The sequence below is a fragment of the Chrysochloris asiatica genome, unplaced genomic scaffold (genome assembly GCF_000296735.1).
Source record: "Chrysochloris asiatica unplaced genomic scaffold, ChrAsi1.0 scaffold00064, whole genome shotgun sequence".
Taxonomy (NCBI): Eukaryota; Metazoa; Chordata; class Mammalia; order Afrosoricida; family Chrysochloridae; genus Chrysochloris; species Chrysochloris asiatica.
Window position 1 is genome coordinate 9881643 of NW_006408582.1, and position 8856 is coordinate 9890498.

Consider the following 8856-nt stretch of genomic DNA (forward strand, 5'->3'; position numbering starts at 1 on the left):
CTGGGTTCTATGAAGAAAAACGTGGCATCAGGATTGGAGGAAGACTCATTAACAACCTGTGATATGCAAATGATACAACCTTGCTTGCTGAAAGTGAAGAGGACTTAAAACATTTACTGAGGAATATCAAAGAGCACAGCCTTCGGTATGGATTACATTTCAATGTAAAGAAAACAAAAATCTTCACCATTGAACTGATAAACAACATTCTTATCAATGGAGAAAAGATTGAAGTTGTCAAGGACTTCATTCTTCTTGGATCAACCATTTTTGGAATTATTGTCAGTTGTTTCCAGGAGTGTTGATTGTGGATCCAAGCAAAATGAAATCTTTAACAACTTCAAACTTTTCTCCATTTTTCATGATGTTCTTTATTGGCCTAGTTGTGAGGATTTTTGTTTTCTTTTCATTGAGTTGTAATCCATACTGAAGGCTGTGGTCTTTCATCTTTGTCAGTAAGTACTTCACAGTTTCTTCATTTCCAGCAAGCAAGGTTGTGTCACCTGAATATCATAGGTTCTTAAGGAGTCTTCTTCCAATCCTGATGCCTCTTTCTTCTTCAAATCCAATTTCTCTGATTATTTGCTCAGCACACAGATTGAATAAGTATGGTGAAAGGATACATCCCTGATACACACTTTTCCTGATTTTAAATCACTCAGTATCCCCTTGATCTGTTTTAATGACTGCCTCTTGGGCTATGTACAGGCTCCTCCTAGCACAATTAATTGTTCTGGAATTTTCATTTTTAACAATGTTATCCATAGTTTGTTATGGTACATGCAATTAAATGCTTTTGATAGTCAATAAAACACAAGTAAACATTTTTCTGGTATTCTCTTTTTTCAGTCAAGATCCATTTGACATGAGCAATGATATCCCTGCTGCTACCCAGTCATTTTCTGAATACAGTTTGAATTCCTGGAAGTTCCCTGTCACTATACTTCTGCAATCGTTTTTTGAATTATCTTCAGCAAGATTTTACTTGTATTCTTTTGGGTCACTTTTCATTGGAATGGAGATAATTATGACCTCTTCCAGTCAGTTGGCCAGGTAGCTGTATTCTAAATTTCTTAGCATAAATGAATAAGTGGCAAAGATGAGCGAGTATCTCCAACACTGCAGTTTGTTGAACCGATTCCATTTTTATTCTGTCCGTCCTGGAGACTTGTTTTTGGCTAATGCCTTCAGTGCAGCTTGGACTTCTTTTTTCAAAACAATCAGTTATTGATCATATGCTACCCTTTGAAATGGTTGAACATTGACTTTTTTTTTTTTTTTTTTTTTGGATACAGTGACTGTGTATCTCTTGCATCTTCTTTTGATACTTCTTGGTAAAGTAGAGGGTCAGTGAAAAAGAGGAAAGCCCCCACAGAAAAGGATTGACACAGTGGCTGCAACAGTGAGCTCAAACTGTTATTTTACTGTTAGAGTTGTTAGGATGGCAAAGAAGGGCTGGATTTAGTTCTGTTGTAGACAGGGATGCTTTGAATCAGTGTCTACTCCATGGCACTTAACAACAGCAATACTGGTAGTATATTGAGCACATCTGCTGCAAAAAAGCTCTTTAAAGTGTTAAAGAACAAAAAGGTCACTTTGAGAACTAAGGTACCTCTGAACCAAACCATGGTATTTTTAATCCTGTCATATGCATGAGAAAGCTGGACAATGAATAAGTAAGACTGGAGATGAACTAACACATTTGAATTATGGTGTTGACAGAGTCCTGGTGTGGCGCTGTGGGTTCATGCACCAGACTGCAAAGCCATTTGAACTGCAAGATGGGTGATTTAAGCTCACCAGCGACTCCTCTGAAACACTAGACAGGGTCGCTGTGGGTCAGAACTGATTCGATAACACCTAACAACAATGACAACATATAATGGACTTCCAGAAGAATAAACATATCTGTGTTGGAAGAAGTACAGTCAGAATGCTCCTTAGAAGCCAGGCTGGTGAGACTTTACCTCATGTCTTTTGGACATGTTGTGAGGAGGGACCAGTCCCTGGAAAAGGGCATCAAGCTTGGTAAAGTGGAGGGTCAGTGAAAAAAGAGGACGATGAACTGACCCAGTGGCTACAACAAGGGCTCAAACATAACAGTGATTGTGAAGATGGCAAAGGACTGAGCAGGGTATCTTGTGATGTTGGACATAGGATTGCTATGAGTTAGAACTGACCTGATGCCACCTCTAGCAACAACAGTGCTACTGTGAGAATTAAATGTGATAATATAGGTAAAGTATTACCATGGTGTCTATAAATACCACTCTTTTTCACCTAATTACTTGGCATAATGCTAGGTCTTGTAGAGAAACAGAAGAAATTGCGCATGGTCTCAGGTTCCAAGGAGTTTATACTTGAGTTGGGAAGAGAAAGCAGACATTTGACAAACAGGCCTATCCTATATGGCAGAAAGGTTGTGCAGTGTCCACTGTAAATAACAGTCTTGATTGATACAATTAATGTGTAATACCAAGAAATCTAAATGCATACAAGGATTCAGTAGAGAGATGCTGGAGAGAGCTCTGTCATTTTGAAGCTCTTTAGAGAAGGTAAGATTTGAGGTGGGCTTTTGAAATAGGAATGTGGGATTTAGGAAACAAAAGAAGATGATGGTATGGATTCATGGCAGGAAGATTCAAATTGGCAAGAAGCCGTTTGTTTTCTTGGCAGGTATTTAATTGTGATAATGACAACATACATGTACTAAGTGTTGCCAGTGTATTAGATTTTGTACCAAGTGCTTTCTATGTGTCATCTCACCACACAGTCGTCCTAGTAGGTAAATCATGGAGAACACTTTTGGTTACATGTAACAGAAACCTGATTCACATCATCTTAAAAGTAAGGAATTTGCCTGGCTTATGTAAGTGGCTATCTAGAAGTAGGGTGGGTCTTGGGTGGGGTTCATCATGGCTCTGGCTCTACTTGTCTTTCTTAGTACACCACCCAGTCCCGCCATCCCCTACAACAGCTGGGTGTTCAGGCTGGCCTCCCTTGTGATAAAAACGTGTGTCCTCGTACATTTCAGGGGAAGAGAGAGACTGCCTTTCCTCTCCTTTTTCTTAAGAGTGAAGAACCTTATTTCCTAGAAACTTCAAGCCAGTTTTCCTTGAATATCATTGGTTTTCAGTAGTATAGTCTTTACTAGGCTTAACCCATCTCTAGCAGTGGGGATAGAAGCAGTATCGGCTTAGAACAGTGATTCTCAAACTTGGACCACATCAGAAACCTCTGGAAATCTTGTTAAAACTCCTGGGCTTCCTAGAAAGGACAAACAGACCAGCCTGGAACGGCTAGAGTGACAGAAGATACATTTTCAAAGAAAGATCAGCAGGAAAAATTCTAAACAAAAAAGGCAGTATGATTGGCTACTGCAAGAACAAGCAAGTTGTTTGCCTAGAAGATATCAAGGCAAGCAATTAAGTCCCTTCAGGACAAACCCCCCTCCAAGACTGAAACCCAAAGGGAACACACGAGCAGGCATGTAAGCTTGCCGGCAACCACGTTAGTCTGCTGGTGAGTGGAAGAGTGGGAAAGGCAGAAATGAAGAAATGAGCTGAGTTCAACCACAGTCCATTGACTCCCATTGATCTGGGGATGAAAGAGAGAAGAGAAAAGGCTGGTTAGTCCAGTAAGTAGTGAGACCTGGGGACACCTGAGCCCATGGACAAGGACATAGCCACAGAGCACTAGAGCTGAGAGTGAAGCATTCAGCTGATATGAAGTGAGGGAAGATGCACAAAAATGCCCAAACTTGCAGATAGTACCCATTTGACCTAGCCTCAATGGCTTAATAATCAGAACTCAACTAGTGGAAGATAAATAATATAATTTTTTGATAAAGGAAACGAGTGTAAATTGCTACAATTTGATGAACTTGACCTATATTTATGGATGTAGTAGCTCAAAATACCAACAAAGAGAGAAGGAGTCTTCACATCTAGTATCAATGCTGTCCCCTCTGTACACAGGGTTGATAAGGACAGGCAACTTAGACATTGGCTACCAAAATGAGGGGGCGATAAAGACACAAAGTGATTGGCTTACAAGGTTTCAAGAGGGAGTTTAGTTTCAGAGTGTGTGGGGGAAGATAGAGTCCCCATTGAATAGTTTTCATCATGTCTAGACAGGTCTGGTGAAAAGAGATGGGGATAAGATTCTTATGATTCAATAGTGAGTAATTGTTATCATGACTAATTGCGACTGTCACAATTGTAAAGGTAGAAGTTTTGTAACAAAAATGGGGGAGCAGTTAATCTTACAGTCCAGAACAGAGGACCCTAAAACCATCAAGGGAGAAGGGCACAAGCAGAATATGGGGCTCCATCCAGAGAAGCAGCGACACCAGAGATGGAGGCAGAGATGAGGACATGGAGCAAGGGAGCAGCTGAGGACTCTAGACTCATGGAAAGAGAGGGACTAGGTGCTGGCAGCCAGAAGGCAGGCTTACAGAATGTGCCCTTTGGTTGTTTAAATGAATATATATTCCTGAGTGTTTTTGTGTACATCCCAGCCCCCACAAAAAGCAAGCAAACAACAACAACAACAAAAAAAAACAAAGCCCAGAGGGAATAGAAGCAAATACTGTTGAATGATGATGCCCGGAGGAGATTGTAATCATTGCAATGAAACGATGATGCAAAACCGATGTTCTCCCATGTAAACTATCACTTAGTTCACAATAAAAACTTGAAAAACAAAACAAACTGCTGGGCTTCACCCCAAAGTATCTGTTGCATTGTTGTTGTTGTTAGGTGCCATTAAGTCGGTACCAACTCATAGCGACTCTGCACAAGAGAACGAAACACTGCCCGGTCCTGGGCTCACCTCACATTTGTTGCCACACTTGAGCCTGTTGCATTAGGTCTGGAAAAGGGCCTGAGATTTTGCCTTTCTCCCAAGTTCCCAAGTGATACTGATGCTGGTTGTCCTGCTGGTTTGGACTAATCTCCTGGGATGCCACAGACATGGAGGAGACAATCACAACACTTTCCATGGGTCATTGTCATCTCCATTTTACACAGGAGGAGATTTGGTGGTTACCAAGCTATACTGCCACCAAGGCACCTATACCAACCACCCTCCCTCCTCTGGCTATAGAAGGTGTCAGCATCAGAGCATGTTCTGCATAAGAAAGATGAGACTTTCTGCTCCCTTAAAGATTTACAGCCTCGGAAACCCTGTACAGAGTTGCTATGAGTCGGAACCAACTCCACGGCACATAACAACCACCACCACACCACCACCACAAGAGAACCAAACATTGCTCAGTCCTGTACTGTCTTCATGATCATTGGTATGTTTCAGTCCAATGTTGCGGCTATATGAGTTGGGCTAAGAAAGCTGTATTTATATTACAGAAGTTCTTAAAAGGCAGACCAAAGGGCTTATGCTTGAAAGCAGGGACAATCAGAGGCTCTTGTTGTTGGTCGATGCCATTGAGTTAGTTCTGACTTATAGTGGTCCTATGCACAACTGAAGAAAACACCGCCCGGTCTGGAACCATTTCACAACTGTTGTTACGTTTGAGTGTATTGTGTGTTGCCATGGTGTCAATCCATCTTGTTGGGGGTCTTCCTTTTCATGCTCTCTCTCTTTTTTTTTTTTTTTTTGCTGCCCCTTCACTTTACCAAGCATGATGCTCTTCATGATGAAATCTTGCTATCATTGCTTCCAAGAAGCAATGTGACCATACTTCTTCTAAAATAGATTTGTTCTTACTTTTGTCAGTCCATGGAATATTCAATATTCACCACCAACACCATAGTTCAAATGCATCATTTCTTCTCCAGTCTTCCTTATTCATTGTTCAGCTTTCACATGCATATGAGGTTATTGAATATATTTGTAGGCTCTTGAAAAGGAGTGATTTATAAAGGTACTGAAAGTGAAATGCTTACATTTCATGCAATCAAATTAATTATTCTATCAAAGTATTTTTTGCTCCTGAATAATAATAATGTTGACTTTATTTTCTTTTTTATTTTACTGAAAATCTAACTGTAAAAAGAAAAGTTTTCCTTGGTGTATATATTATGATTCTTAATTGTAAGCAACAGAAAATGGCTCTAGCTACTTTATGCAAAAAAGGAACTTACTGAAAAGTATAGCCAGTATCTCATAGAATCATAGGGAAGAGGTGAGAATCAGAGCTTCAGGTTAAGCAAACAGGAAAAGTGCCCAAAGCCACACACAGGGATTGGTCTCATGAGGAAATTTCTACTGATGCCACTGAGTACCAGGCACCACTTTTGACACCGCTGTTATGTCCTGTGCCAGGAACACAGATATACTGACACGGTTGCCTCTGCCAGCCATACCATCTCTTTTGAGGTACAAACATGATCTGGCCTTTTCTGCCATGCTGCCACCAGCTTTAAAGGCAGACAGAGCCCCTCTGCCCCTGTTCCAAATCAAGAACACGTGCCTTTATTGACAAAGCCCAGACACCACATGCCCTAGCTGCAAGAGAGGCGGGAACAGGGACTAGGGCACCTATTCTAGGAAAAAAAGATCCTATCTCCCTCTAAGACTCCTAAGAAGGCAAGTTTCCAAGCAAAGGAAGTAGATCAGATGTTGGAGAGTCAAGATCAATGCCAAAGGTTCCCACACTCTCGCCTTCCCAGCTTGACTTTAGTCCTTGGTATCACTCACAAGAGCAGGTAAAGATTTGCTAAAAGGGTAGCATTTCTAGGAAGAAAGATTGGGAGGATGAACAAAAACAGTGTTTTAAGTAGGAAGACACTGAAGGTGGCCTGAAAATGACCCTCTGATGTATTCCTGTGAATATTTGGTCTGTATGTCCTTAGGAGCCTCCAGAACTGGCATAGCCACTTTAGGTTTGGCAGACACACATGCCTCTGGCAGCTGAAACTCACAAGCTCAGTGGCAAGCACTGTGGGCCTGGGTTCTCATTACAGCATTGCAGCACATAGTCCCTGACTTGCCAGTTGTAAATCTCCCTAGGAGAGACATGCAGACACACAGATTTGACTTCCTGAGTTGAGGTTTGTAGGCTTGTTTTCCTAACTTGCATGCCTCTAGTCTTAGCCTTGCCTTGTTTTTTCATGTGCTTCTTGCTTATATCTAGTTATATACAAGATGCTACAAGACTAGAGCCAAGGCATCCAGTGGACAGTATAATGTCCTGTTCACCAGTGGAAGGGACAAGGGGTTCAATAGGGAAGATGTGTGTATTCTAACATAATTTTTTTTTTAAAAATGAAGACATGTTGTCAGTCCAGTTTCTTTTTGTTCTGCCTTTGAACTCTGTAGTTGATGGCATTAGAATGTTGTTATAGTTCCTGAAGTTCTTTATAAGCTACAAAATAGATGCAGTTGGGTAATTGTTATATCCATTAGTCTCACGTAGTTTGGCATGGAAATATTCTGTGGAACAAAAGGAAGGTGGAGACTGGTAATGAAGTTGGGACAGAATGGGGTTGGAAGGGTGTTACACAGCAATGAAGACTTCGAATGTTGACCCTATGCCCACCTCTGGCCTCCTCCTGAGATGTGAATTCTTGGATATGAAGAGTGGCTTTCATATATAGAGTCTTGCATCACAGATCCTCCTTGCATCTAGGCCCCCAGATCTGCAAAGCACCAGAGATTGAGTAGCAGACAGGCTGGAGCTGTTCTACCTCTGTCCTGCACATGCTCTGTGATCTTGAGTGAAGACTTTGACTTCCCTGCACCTCTTTTCCTCTATGTAAAGTGAGGTTAATAGTATTGACCTGGCTCAGAAAGTTACCACTGGAGGCATCACTAATAAAACGTGTCAGAACAGAAGCAAGAAATCCATTGCTTTCTAACTCAAGACTCTCAACTGCTCCAGGAGCCTCCGTCTTGGATGAGACTAAGTGGGGGAAGGATCAGAGCAGCCACGGACACTTGACAAAACCGCGGAGGTAAAGGTGTGGACATTCTTCTTTTTTGGTAGCTGTTCATTGGTCCCTTGCTATCTACACACCTCCATTCTGGTGACTATAGGGATGCCTGAGCTAGTGGACACCCCAGCCCCACCCTCAGAGGGTTCTACTACACATGCACACAGATCTCCTTGAAATTTAAAGAGACAGTTTCCACTTAAAACCAAATGGCCACAGCTGGCCCTGAACTATTTATAACTAGAAAAAATGCCTGAACAAGGATTATGGAGTGGGACAGGCAGATAAAAAAGGAAATAGGACGAAAATTAAATCCTAAGTTACTTCACAATGACCAACAGTGGCATCTTGAAATTTCTCAAGAAGAAGAGTAGAAAGGGAAGCCCATTTTCTGATCACATCTACCTGGAGGCAATCAGAAAGCATTAAAAAATACCAAAATACATACCCATCTAAGTATTAAGGCCACAGATAACCCCTGAATATGCCCAAACACCAGAAGCAGATGACCATATCTGCACATGTCCAGAAATGAGATACAGTGACTGAGGCAAATGAGATAGAAGTAGACCTACACTCCATACGGAAAGATGGGCAGACTTTGGAAATGTCTGAGAAGGAATTCAGAAAAATGATTATAAAATATATCAAAACACTATATAATGGAGTTGAGAAAAATAAGGAAGAAGTCAGGAAAGTGCTACAGGAACAATCAAATAAGATAAATACATTGGAAACGATTTAAAATCTACAGAAAGAGGTCCAAACGATTAATAGTAGAATGTCAGAAATGGACAATGCACTAAAAGGGCAAAGGAGTAGAATTGAAGAGATAGAAGACAGAACTAGTGAGCTAGAAGATAAATCTCTCAACATTACTAAGATAGAAGAAAAAATACAAAAAAGGATGAAAAAATCAGAAGGCCTAAAATTCATGTTGGACAACATGAAGAGGAATAAC